Consider the following 11,941-nt stretch of genomic DNA (forward strand, 5'->3'; position numbering starts at 1 on the left):
CAATGCTGGGAACCCTGACTTTCTTTTATTTTTTTACATTTTATTTCTTTGTGGGGAGGGGTGTGTCCATGAGTACCACAGCCTGTGTCTGAAGGTCAGAGAACAGCCTTTGGGAGCTGGTTCTCCCTCTACCATGTGGAGACCAGGGACTGAACCTAGGTAGTGAAGCTCATCGACAAGTGCCTTTACCATCTCACTGGCCCCATCTTTTGGTTTTGTTTTGTTTTATATTACTCTAGACAAGTGTCTTAAGCTACCTCAATTGTGTATAGCGACGTGTGTATCTATACAGAAGATAGGATTAAATTATATGAGACAAAGCGTGTAAGAGCCTTCAGGGCCATAGCAGTGTACAAGTGTGGCTCAGATCCTCAAGGGGTTCACTGTCCGTGGGAATGTCACAGACAGATTGAGCTGGGGCTATAGCTCAATGGTGAGCACTCATCGAGCGTGCACAGAGTCCTAGGTTCAACCCCCAGTGCCACATGCACGCAGGTAGGTCGGTAGGTAGGATAAATACAGGGATCCTGGGCTGGAGAGATGCTCGGTGGCTAAGAGCGCTTGTTCTGCAAGCGTGAAAACTTTGGCGTTCAAATCCCCAGGTCTGGCTGTGCCCAGCATTGGAAGGCCAGCCCAGCGAGCAGAAATACGACCCGCTGTTTTAAGTGAGAGACCCCGTGTCGGCCCAGTAGGCAAAGATTGATAGAAGACCCAGCCTCCTGCTCTGGTCTCCGTATGCGCATGCACCATGGACACACATGTACAAAAGAACACAGAGCCTCCATGCTGAGCATGTGCAGGGGCAGGCGCCCTCTCAATCTGAGGAGGTGTGGGGAAGAGCAGAAAAATGTTTTCAAAAAGGCAGGTCTTTAAGCACTCAGGCTGAGGGCTGAGCTTACAGGCTCCAACCAGGAACAGACTAGAAAGTTAAACTCCAGTTATTGAAGAGCTGAGGCAGTGAAGATGCGGCCTGCCGATGGTGATTGCATGTTGTGAGCTAGGTGGATTAGGAGTGCTGAATGGGAAGGGGCATGTCGCAGTAGACCAGCAGAGCTTCTTGGGAGAGAGCATTTGAGCCACTTGAAGAATGAACAGGAGACGAGGTGTGGAAGAAGGTGTTTCATGGAGGTTGTAATCCCAGTGTCACACGTGGAGGGATCTCTGTAAGTGTCAGCACATACTGAGGTGAGGTGAGATTAGTCAGGGAGGATCACAGGATGGAGGGGGACATGACAGTCCTTATGTAGTGCATGCTCACTAAGAACTCACTGGCCGGCCCTGGCTGGCCCTGGTTGAGCTCCTAATCCTTTTGCTGTCTCTGTTTCCTGCTCCTGAGATTACGGGTGTTCGCCTCCACTTCTGGATCAGGAAAATCCTTGCACATAAGGTCTATTGCAGCTGGGGATGTCACTCAGTGCTTGCCCAGCCCAGACCCTGGGTCTGATCTCAGAAGTCCAGTTCTCCCGTGACTACACAGCAGGTTCAAGTTCAAGGAAGGCTTAAACTACATAGGAACAGTCTTTTAAAAACGTTTTTCTAAATGGGATGTGATGGCAGAATAGGAGCGGAGCTTATGCAGATGCAGACCTTAGACCGGGGAAATGTCACACATAAAATGACTCAGAGATACTACCTTCTGCAAACTAGAAACAATCCATACAAGGGCGAGGCAGAGATGGGAAGGAGGCAAGAGCGAGATCATCAATGGACCTTTGAATTTCATCCTGGAAGCAGGGAGAACCTGTCTAAAGACTTTGTGCCAGACGTGGCACACGCCTGTAATCCAGCACCCTGGAAGGAGAGCTGTAATTGTGAAACAGCCTTCGCTAGACATAGTGAGTGTCCAGACCAGCCTGGGGTGCAGAGACCTTCTCTCAAAAACCCAAACAACAAAATAAACGATGTTGAAATGGGCATGGGGGTTGAAACACTCACAGTTGCAGGGCCGGAGAGAGGCTCAGTGTAATGGCACTGGCTGCTCTTGCAGAGGACCTGAGTTCAGTTCTCAGCACCCATGTCAGGCAGCTCACAACTGCTGTAACTTCTAGACCCAGGGATGTGTCTTCTCTGGCCTCCCAAGGGCACATACAGACATACACACCTACACATAATAAAAACCTTTTAAATAAAGAACACCTAAAAGTTGTTTTTAAGAGGCTAGCCTGGGCTACATAGTGAAACTGTTGAAGATACAGCTTACTTGGTAGAGTGGGAGTCTACAGAAAGCCTTAGATTCATTTTCCAGTACCATCTAAAGCCCTGTGTGGTGGCCCATGACGAGCATTTGGGAGGTAGACTCAGGATCACAAGTTCAAGGCTACATAATAATGTTCAAGATAAGCCTGGGATACATGAGACCCTATCTCAAAAAAAAAAAAAAAAAAAAAGAAAAGAAAAGAAAAAAAAATTGTAGCACCTAGGCATGGTGGTCCACATGTGGAGTCCCAGGACTTTCAAAGGTGAGATAGAATGATAAAGAGTTAAAGGTTAGCCTGGGCTACATAGTAACGGAGTTAAGGATGTAGCTCAATAGTGAGCACTTGGCTAATATGCACCAGCCCCTGGGTTTGATTCCTTGTGTGTGTGTGTGTGTGTGTGTGTGTGTGTGTGTGTGTGTGTGTACATATTTCTTTTTCTTTCTCTTTTTTTTTTGGGGGGTGGGGGTTTTCAAGACAGGCTTTCTCTGTAATAGCCCTGGCTGTCCTAGAACTCACTTTTTAGACCAAGCTAGCCTCAGACTCACAGAGATCCGCCTGCCCGCCTCCCAAGTGCTGAGATTAAAGGTGTGTAAACCACCATACCTGGCTTAGATTTCTATTTTTATATGATCCTACTCAAAACTCTGAAAAATGCAGAAATAGTGATAGTATTTAAAGGATAAACATGCAGGCCAGTGTGTGATGTACACCTGAAATCCAGTGCTCAGGAGACCGAGGAAGAACCATTGCTGCACATTTGAGGCCACTCTGATCTACAGTGAGTTCTGGGCCAACCTGGGCTACAGAAAACCCTTTCTGTACATCCATACATATGTACATACACACAATGTGGATCTTGAATTTGCCATACAGTGTAGTTTGTTTTATTTTAATTTTTAATTACATGGGGTGAGCCTATGCATGTGAATGTAAATGCCAGTGAGGGGGAGGAGTCAGATCCCCTGGAGCTGGGGTCACAGGCAGCCGGGAGCCTCCTGATATGGGTCCTGGGAACGAACTCAAGTCTTCTACAAGAATAGTATGTACTCTACTGAGCCAGCTCCTGTCTGGCTGTTTGGGGATGGCATCTTATGTATAGCAAGCTGGCTTCGGATAGTAGCAATCCCTCACTCTGCCTCCCAAGGGTTATCAGCCTTCATTAAAACCAGGTAAATTTGCCGGGCGGTGGTGGCGCACGCCTTTAATCCCAGCACTCAGGAGGCAGAGCCAGGCGGATCTCTGTGAGTTCGAGGCCAGCCTGGGCTACCAAGTGAGCTCCAGGAAAGGCGCAAAGCTACACAGAGAAACCCTGTCTCGAAAAACCAAAAAAAAAAAAAAAAAAAAAAAAAAAAACCAGGTAAATTTATACCTGAGGCACAAATTAGGGGACATTTAAGCTATTAAATACTTTCATAGCCAGCTCAAGTTGTTAAAACTGCTTTTTTGTTTATTTTAATTCATCTTATTTATTATTGTGGAGTGAATTTAGAAACACACATGTCATAGTGTGTGTGGAAGTCAGCAAACAGCTTTCAGCAGTCACTCATTTCCTTCTGCCTTTCTGGGCTCAGGGGATCAAACTCAGGTCATCAGGCTTGGCAGCAAGCGCTCTTCCCATTGAGCCATCTTTAAATGCTATTTTATTTATTTAATTATTTTTTTTTGAGACCTCAAAAAACCTTTTGGGTTTTTTTGGCCTCAAACTTGCTGGCCTGGAACTCCTCTGTAGCCCAGGCTGGCCTCGAACTCACAGAGATCCGCCTGGCTCTGCCTTCCAAGTGCTGGGATTAAAGGTGTGCTCCACTGTGCCTGGCTTTTTCATGCTTTTTTAAAATTTATGTGCATTTGTGTGTGCATAGCACATGCATTGCAGGGCCCAAAGAGGCTGGAAGATGGGGTTGGATCACCTGGAACTGGAGTTACAGGTGGTTGTGATCCATCGGGCGTTCCTGTTAGGAACTGAACTCAGGTCTTCCGGAAGAGCAGCAAATTCTCTTAATCACTGAGCCATCTCTCCAGCCCTTAAATGATTTTGAAAGTAATAAAAATGAGGTCAGGGACACCTTGGGCTGCCTGAGCCCCTGTCTCAAAAACAAGCAGTGACTATGAGCTGGTGTGGCGGCAACAGCTGTAATCTCAGGACTCGGGCGCTGAGGTAAGAGGCTAGTAAATTTACATAACGTGAACCACACAGTGAGCTGGGGTCAGGGTGGACTTAATAGGGTGACTCCACCTAAGGTATAGATACATTATTTAAAGTCAAATTTAAAAATGAAATAGTTAAGAGCATTTGCTGCTCCTGCAAAGGACTTGGGTTTAAAAGCATGCACTGCCCACCATGTCCAGCTGCCTACACCATTCTTTCCTTAACTACCAAATCGTCCTGGACCGTCCGATTCCACATGCAGGAGGACCTCACCTCTACCAAACTATTGAAATTGGTCTTAGGAAAGCTAAGTTACAGATTCAGCAGATACTCAGTCCAGGAGGCTGGAGCAGGGAGATCTCAAACGGAAAGCCAATCTGAACCACTCAGCAAGTTCGAAGCCTGCCTAGTATCTATAGGAAAAGGGGGTGGGGTAGACACTTGTGAGGGATCGCGTGGAAAGGATAAGTAGACACTGAAGCCTGGTCCGCCGTGATAGTAACTAAGCCTGGGCTCTAAAAGGAGAGAGTGTGGCTGTGAGCGCCAGGTGCATGTGTTCAGTTACACAACAGCCTCACTGAGCAGACAGCTGCTGAGCTCACTGTGTGCCTGCCTCTCCCAGATGCTCAGTTTTGTCTGGGTGGGAAGCCAGTTGAGTAAGAAATTGGCTTTAAGGAGAGGGCATGCCCCTCATCCTGTCTGGACTGACAGCAGTTCGTGATTGGAGGTAGACAACCGATGGCCATCCTTCCCTGGCCACCCCTTTTCTTCACAAAGAAGGCTGTAGATTGGACCCAGGGCCTCACTTATCCAGGCAAGCACTTTACTACTGAGCTGACAACCTCCCGGCCCTGTGAAGTCAGATGTTCAAGGTTGAATTGCCAAGCAAAAACTAGGTAAAGAGGCCCGGAAGCCAGGACGATGTGTGAGCGGCTGAGCCTACTCGTGGAGGCCGTCAGAAACAACCAAGGGCTGGAACAGACTGCAAACGAGGAATGTGCACGAACACCACACAGCTCTCTTCAGCAGTGCTCAGCTGCCCGGGTGTAGTCGTGAAGCACGATTGTGTGGGGCCTGAGTCATCATCTGTGGACACATGGAGTGGACTGGCGAGAGAGCAGAGGGTAAAGGTCCTCATGACAGACGCTTGGCTCCTGATAGATAAGCCTAGAAGTGATGTCAGCAGGCTGAAGACCGAATGATTCAAAGGGACGGAAGTGAGTGGCCTGGAAGCCCCTGACCTTGTCACCCGGGAGTTGGATGAGCTGGGTGCCTGAGGTGCAGGAGACGTTCGGGTGGAGTGGTTCACTTCCTCAGGCCTGTCACGTAAGGCGGTGACGCTGAGGACTCGCATACCTGAGGTCTGTTCTGTCATTTTTGGAAGATGAGGTTTTCTTTGTTTTGAGAAGGAGTGTCCTGAAGCTGAGTCTGGCCCAGGCCTCCTTAAATGGGTTCTGACCTTGAATGTCTCCTCACCGCCCCACCCTGAGACATAGGCTTCCAACCGCAGCACTTTGGTTGGTGATAGTTCTCCAAGGAGACCATTAACATGCTTAATCAGGTTGGGCGGTGGTTCCCAGCACTCGGGAAGCAGAAGCAGGCGGATCTTTGTGAGTTCGAGGCCAGCCTGGTCTACAGAGTGAGTTCCAGGAAAGGCGCAAAGCTACACAGAGAAACCCTGTCTCAAAAAAAAAAAAAAAAAAAAAAAATGCTTAATCGGGGCTGGAGAGATGCTCAGCAGTTGAGAACACTGGCTGCTCTTCCCGAGGACCCGAGTTCACTTCCCAGCAACCACATTGCAGATCACAACTGTCTGTAACTCCAGTTCTAGGAGATCTGACACCTTCACACAGACGTGCATGTGGGCAAAACACCAGTGAACATGGAATAAATAAATAAATAAATAAATCATTTAAAAAATGCCTAACTAATGCAGACTTTTTTTTTCCAGACAGGGTTTCTCTGTGTAACAGCCATGGCTGTCCTAGAACTCACTCAGTAGAACAGGCTGGCCTGGAACTCACAGAGATCCACCTGCCTCCACCTCTGGAGTACTGGGGTTAAAGGTGTGTGCCACTGCCCCCCAACCTAGTACAGACACTTTTAAAAAGAATAGTTAATGGACTGGAGAGAGAGCTCTCGCAAAGACCCAGGTTCAGTTCCCAGCATGCACGTGGAAGCTCACAACTGTCTGTGACTCCAGTTCTAGGGGATCTGACATTATCCTCCAGCCTCTGCAGGCACCAGGCACATGTGGTGCTCAGACAGACATGTAAACACACACATAAAATAATATTTTTTTAAAAGTTAAAATATTCGTAGATACATCTAAAAAGGAAAAAAAAAAAAACTACATCTACCTGATAGTCATTGGCCAGATCGTCATCTGGGTTGTTGAGTAGTTTTCAAGGTAGAATCTCACTACATTGTTCTTATTAATATATATTAATGATATGCAATGATTTTGTTATGACACTTTATACATACATGTTAATTCTGAATTTGAGAGAAAGAAACCAGTCCACAATTTTGAGCCAAATTTGAAGCAAGCTTAATTAAATACTGGCCAGGTTGATGGACTCTGGCCAGGACTCTCCCTGGATTCCCAGGGAATGGCCACAGGTCACGTTTTGCAGGGGCTTAAAAGGACAAACCTCACAATTCACCACATTTCCCATGAGGCAAGCATGCATCCTGATGCACAATTTCCTGCCTGTGTATCTCCTACCTGCATGTGGTCGATCACATTTGGTGGTATAGCTGGTTCAAGCAGTCTTGTTTAGGGGAGTAAAACATGTGGCTTGTTATTTCCCAAGGACTGCAGCTCCCAGCATTCCAGGAAGTTATCTTGTCCTTGGGCAAGTGGGACTTGCAGGTTAACCTTGGCTCTGATGCACACATTTGGTTGTCATATTCACCCCATTGCATCCCTCTTCCCCTTATCCTCATCATTTCACTGATCCCGAGCAGCTTAATTAGAGATGCTTTTCTTTTTACTTTTTATTTTGTTCTTGTTGAGACAGGGTGTCCTACAGCCCAGGCTAGTTCATGTATCTGAGAATGATCTTGATCTCCTGCCTCTCCCTCCTAAGTGATGATAGACGTAAGTAAGCCAAATCACGGGGGTTTATGTGATGCTAGGCCTGGACCTGGGCTGTATGCTTGCAACCTTAACTGAGTCTGCCTCCCGACCCAAATGTGCTTTTTACAAAGGGAAAATTAAAGAATCTAATTTAGAAACAATGAAGGGACTTGGAGAACTGAGTCGGTGGGATACTGTGTGAGCCTGGGGAGGAACGGATGAAGCTGGGGCCTGTCCTAGTGTAGGACAGGACAGACCGTGTAGAGGAGCTTCTGATGGAATCACCTCTGAAGCAGGAAGGGCAGTGTGCAAATGTCCAGGTGCAGAGGGCTACCTCAGCGGCAGAGCCTTTTCCTAGGAAGGCCTGAGTCCAAGCGCCAGGGTTTCAATAAATAAGAGGGTGTTGGAAGCCACAGGGTGGCACAGGGTGGCACAGGGTGGCACGCTCCTGTCATCCAGATGAGGTAGAAGGGTCAGCAGTTCAGGGTCATCTTTAGCCACCTGTGAAGTTCCAGTCATCTGGGTCACATGAAACCCATCTAAAAAGACAAAATCAGAGTGGAAATCCAAGTGACTAGGCCAGAGCTTACAGGGACAGGAACAGATTGAGCCATGAATTAGCCTAAATTTTCCCAAATTTCTAAGACCGTCTCAAGCAGAAAGAGAAACAGAAGAGAAGCCAGGGTCAGGGCGCACTTGGGGAAACTCCTGGACACCGGGGAACTGAACCCCTGAACCCTGACAGAGTAAAGCTGCAACTTCCTCCTGCTGGAGCCACTGATGATGACCTCGGCCCCACCCACATGAGAATCCTAGACCTCACTGACAGCCTTTGCCACCTTCGCCAACTGTGGGCAACAACAAGCTCTCATTGGGTGCTGTGGTGGGTGTCACACACACACACACACACACACACACACACACACACACACACACACACACTACTACACACACACACACACACACAGTTGAGGCAGGAGTTGGGGGAACTCACCAAAGTCGTTTCCGTGCTGGCCACAGAGCTCCTTGGTGGTTGCCTCTTAGCGTGCTGAGTGGTAACGTTAAGTCCCACCTCTAAGAAGATGCTGGAAAAAAAGAAGACAGACTAGAAGTTTGGGGAAATAAAAAAAAGACAAAAAACTTTAGCCCAAGCAAAACAAATGGGAGAGAACTTTTATTCAGTATTCAACAAACACAAAATTGTTATTTTTATTTATTTATTTTAGATGTACTGATTTTGTGTGTGTAAGTGTTTTGCCTGCAGGTGTGTATGAGTACCACACGTGTGTGTGCCTGGTGCCTGAGGAGTCAGATTGGGACCCACCATGTGAGTGCTGGGAACCAAACCTGAGTTCTCCATGAGAACAAGTCCTATCAGCTGAGCTATCTCTCCAGCTCCGAACACTTGATCCTTTTGTGGTTGGTTTTTTAAAGATGATTTATTTATTTTTATTTTATGTGCATTGGTATTTTGCCTGCATGTATATCTTGTGAGAGTGTCAGGTCTTGGAGTTACAGACAGTTGTGAGCTGCCATGTGGGTGCTGGGAATTGAACCCCGGTCCTCTGGAAGAGCAGACAGTGCTCTTAACCACTGAGCCTTCTCTCCAGCTCCCAAACACTAAACGATTTTGTGTGGCTTTGAAAGTCCTTATAATTATAGGTTCTTCTCGCCCTAGGTTTGGTGTCTGGCTAAATACTAACATGCAATTTTGTGTCTCAAGTGACTGTGTTCTATATTCTTGGTGGCTTTGGTTTTTAGATAGGGTATCTTGTAGCTCAGACTGGCCCCAACTCCCCAAGCAGCTAAAGATGACCTTGAACTCCTAGAGTTAGAACAGGAGGCTGTAGCTTTAGGCCAGTCTCGGCCTGAACCAGGGCTTGCTTCCCACAGCTGTCTCTGGGGCAAGGAATTAAGAAGCAGTCCTGCAAGGAGCCAGCCTCTTGATCTATGACCCTTTGTCATATCTGCTGTGCTGAACTAAATCACATGAGGTAGAACTTCCCACCACTCCTAAAAGGTTTAAAAAGCTCAGGTCTGTCCTTTGTTCTGGGGATTTTGGTTTGGAGACACTTTAGGGGGTTTTGCATAGGGAGGTACTGTGAAAGTCTCTCTCTGAAGAGGTCCTCTGTCCTCTACCCATCCCCATGCTAACCCCTCATGGTGGTGTGCTCTCTCTCTCTCTCTCTCTCTCTCTCTCTCTCTCTCTCTCTCTCTCTCCCTCTCTCCCTCCTTCCTTCCTTCCTTCTCTCTCCCCCTCCCTCTTTCTCCCTCCCTCTCTCCTCCTCTCTCTCCCCTATCTCTCATTCTCACTTTTTTTTTCCTTTCTGAGACAGAATCCTGGCTGGCCTGGAACTTGCTCTGTAGACCAGGCTGACCCATGTAGACCAGGCTAGCCTGTGTAGATCCACCAACCTCTGCCTCCCCATGCTTGGATTAAAATCGTGTACCACTGTGCCAAGCCTTCATTCTCTTTTTTTATTTATTATTATTTATTTATTATATATTTCATACAATATATCTCAGTCCCATTCAGCCCACCTCCCTCCCCTAACTCCTCCCGGGTCCACGTCCTTGTTATTTACTTCATATTGTTGTGTTGTGTGGGTGTGGGTGTTTTGTCTGTGTGTCTGCACACCATTGTGTGCCTGGTGTCAACAGACGCCACAAGAGGATGTCAGAACTCCTAAAACTGGAGCTAGATGTGGGTGCTGAGAATCAAACCCAGGTCCTCTGGAAGAGCAGCAAGAACCACCTCTGCAGCCCCTTTCTTTCTTATTTTTTAATGACCTGTCAACTCTACTTTGTGCCGTCCAGTTATGCCTGGTGCGGGGCCATCCACGAGAGCATGGTCAGCCCACCAGGGGCACTTCCAGAAAACTGTCACTCCCCCGACACACCCCAGAAGCCATCAGTTATCCATGCAGCTCTTCGTTCAGGGGTGGGGCCTACAAACGCCTTCCCACTCCTTGCCAGGTTATTAACTGGCTTGACTTTATGAAGGCAAGCACGTCTGCTGTCCGTCCGTCCGTCCGTCCGTGAGAGCAGCGGGCCTGTCCACAGGTCAGCATTCTGCTCTGGTCCTCCCCGACCTGTGACTCATACTCTCTTCCCCTAAGCCTTGGGAGGGGTGTGATGTAGATGTCCCGTTTGTGGCTGATAACGCCACAGTCACTTACTGCCTACACTTGGGCCACCTGTGAGTTTGTGTGTTAACCACCGTCCAGCACCCAGAGGTGTCCGAGGAGCTTGAGGGCTGCACTTACCTGTGGGTTAAAGGCAGGACTCGGAAGAGAGTTTGACACTGTGTCTGTTTAGCGGAATAACAGTCCTGGGTTCACCCTGGGGCATGGGTTCTTGGGCAAGTTTACAGTACCAGGCCCGAGTTCCTCGTGTGAAGGAGGCCTTCGGTCCAGTCAGAAAGCCGTGGGTTGGCTACCCCGAGTTCCTCATGTGAAGGAGGCCTTCGGTCCAGTCAGAAAGCCGGGGTGGTACCCGGTTCTCGGGGGAGGCTCGGTCAGAGCCGTGGGGGCTACCCGAGTTCGTGTGAAGGAGGCCTTCGGTCCAGTCAGAAAGCCGTGGGTTGGCTACCCCGAGTTCCTCGGGTGAAGGAGGCCTTCGGTCCAGTCAGAAAGCCGTGGGTTGGCTACCGGCCGTGAGAGCCTACAAAAGCGTTGGCACCGTGACACCATGCCGCTGTCATGCCCACCTTGCCACACTTGTCTTCATTGCCGTCCATAAGGGTCACAGCTGGGTACGGCTGTTGACTCTCTTCCCCAAAAGCCTGAATATGCTAATGCTAATAAATATATGTTTTTTAAAGAGACCTAAAGGCCCATAAATAACTGTTTCTGAACTTGCAAACAGTAGCCTTCCACATGGCCCCAGGGTCTAAACAAATGGCGCTTGTCATGGAAATGCCACATGTGAAAACCTCCAATGGTAAAAGTGTGAGCTCTCCGAGAAGGATGCTAGCTGTCAATCATGGCGCGACAGCACTCGCCTTCCAAGCAAGACTGGATTATGGGTTCCACCTGGGAGCATGAGATGGAAAGGTGATCAACTGTCCATAGGAATGGATGTTCGTGTGGTCCAGCTGTGTGCTCCTGAGCATACACTCCAGGCTGGCATCCCCAGACACCTGCACAGCCATGTACTGCCGTGCTAATCACAACAGCCAGGGATGGGAACAGCCCAGATGAATGCATAAAGAATGGAGTGTAGCCGGGCGGTGATGGTGTACGCCTTTAATCCCAGCACTCTGGAGGCAGAGGCAGGCGGATCTCTGAGTTCGAGGCCAGCCTGGGCTACAGAGCGAGATCCAGGACAGGCTCTAAAACTACACAGAGAAACCCTGTCTCTGAAAAGAAGAAGAAGAATACAGTGTATATACATATAGTGGAGTTGATTCAGCCATAAGCAAGAATGAAATCATGCCAAGAAATACAAATACTACATTTTCTCTCGTAATCAAAATCTAAACCGCACATGCATATTTGATGTGAAAGTAAAAGG

At 48.2% G+C, this 11,941-nt stretch overlaps 1 long non-coding RNA gene across 1 annotated transcript; it reads right to left on the bottom strand.

Annotated features, from left to right (window-relative positions):
• Window positions 1-6,662: 6,662 nt before the first annotated feature.
• Window positions 6,663-10,906, bottom strand: LOC119088193. The gene is made up of 3 exons (XR_005091799.1): window positions 10,693-10,906; window positions 8,421-8,511; window positions 6,663-7,965 (listed from the first exon to the last, which is right to left on the bottom strand). It is a non-coding gene; the product is annotated as an uncharacterized LOC119088193 (long non-coding RNA).
• Window positions 10,907-11,941: the final 1,035 nt, after the last annotated feature.

This window comes from Peromyscus leucopus, chromosome 6 (assembly GCF_004664715.2).
Source record: "Peromyscus leucopus breed LL Stock chromosome 6, UCI_PerLeu_2.1, whole genome shotgun sequence".
NCBI classification, from domain to species: domain Eukaryota; kingdom Metazoa; phylum Chordata; class Mammalia; order Rodentia; family Cricetidae; genus Peromyscus; species Peromyscus leucopus.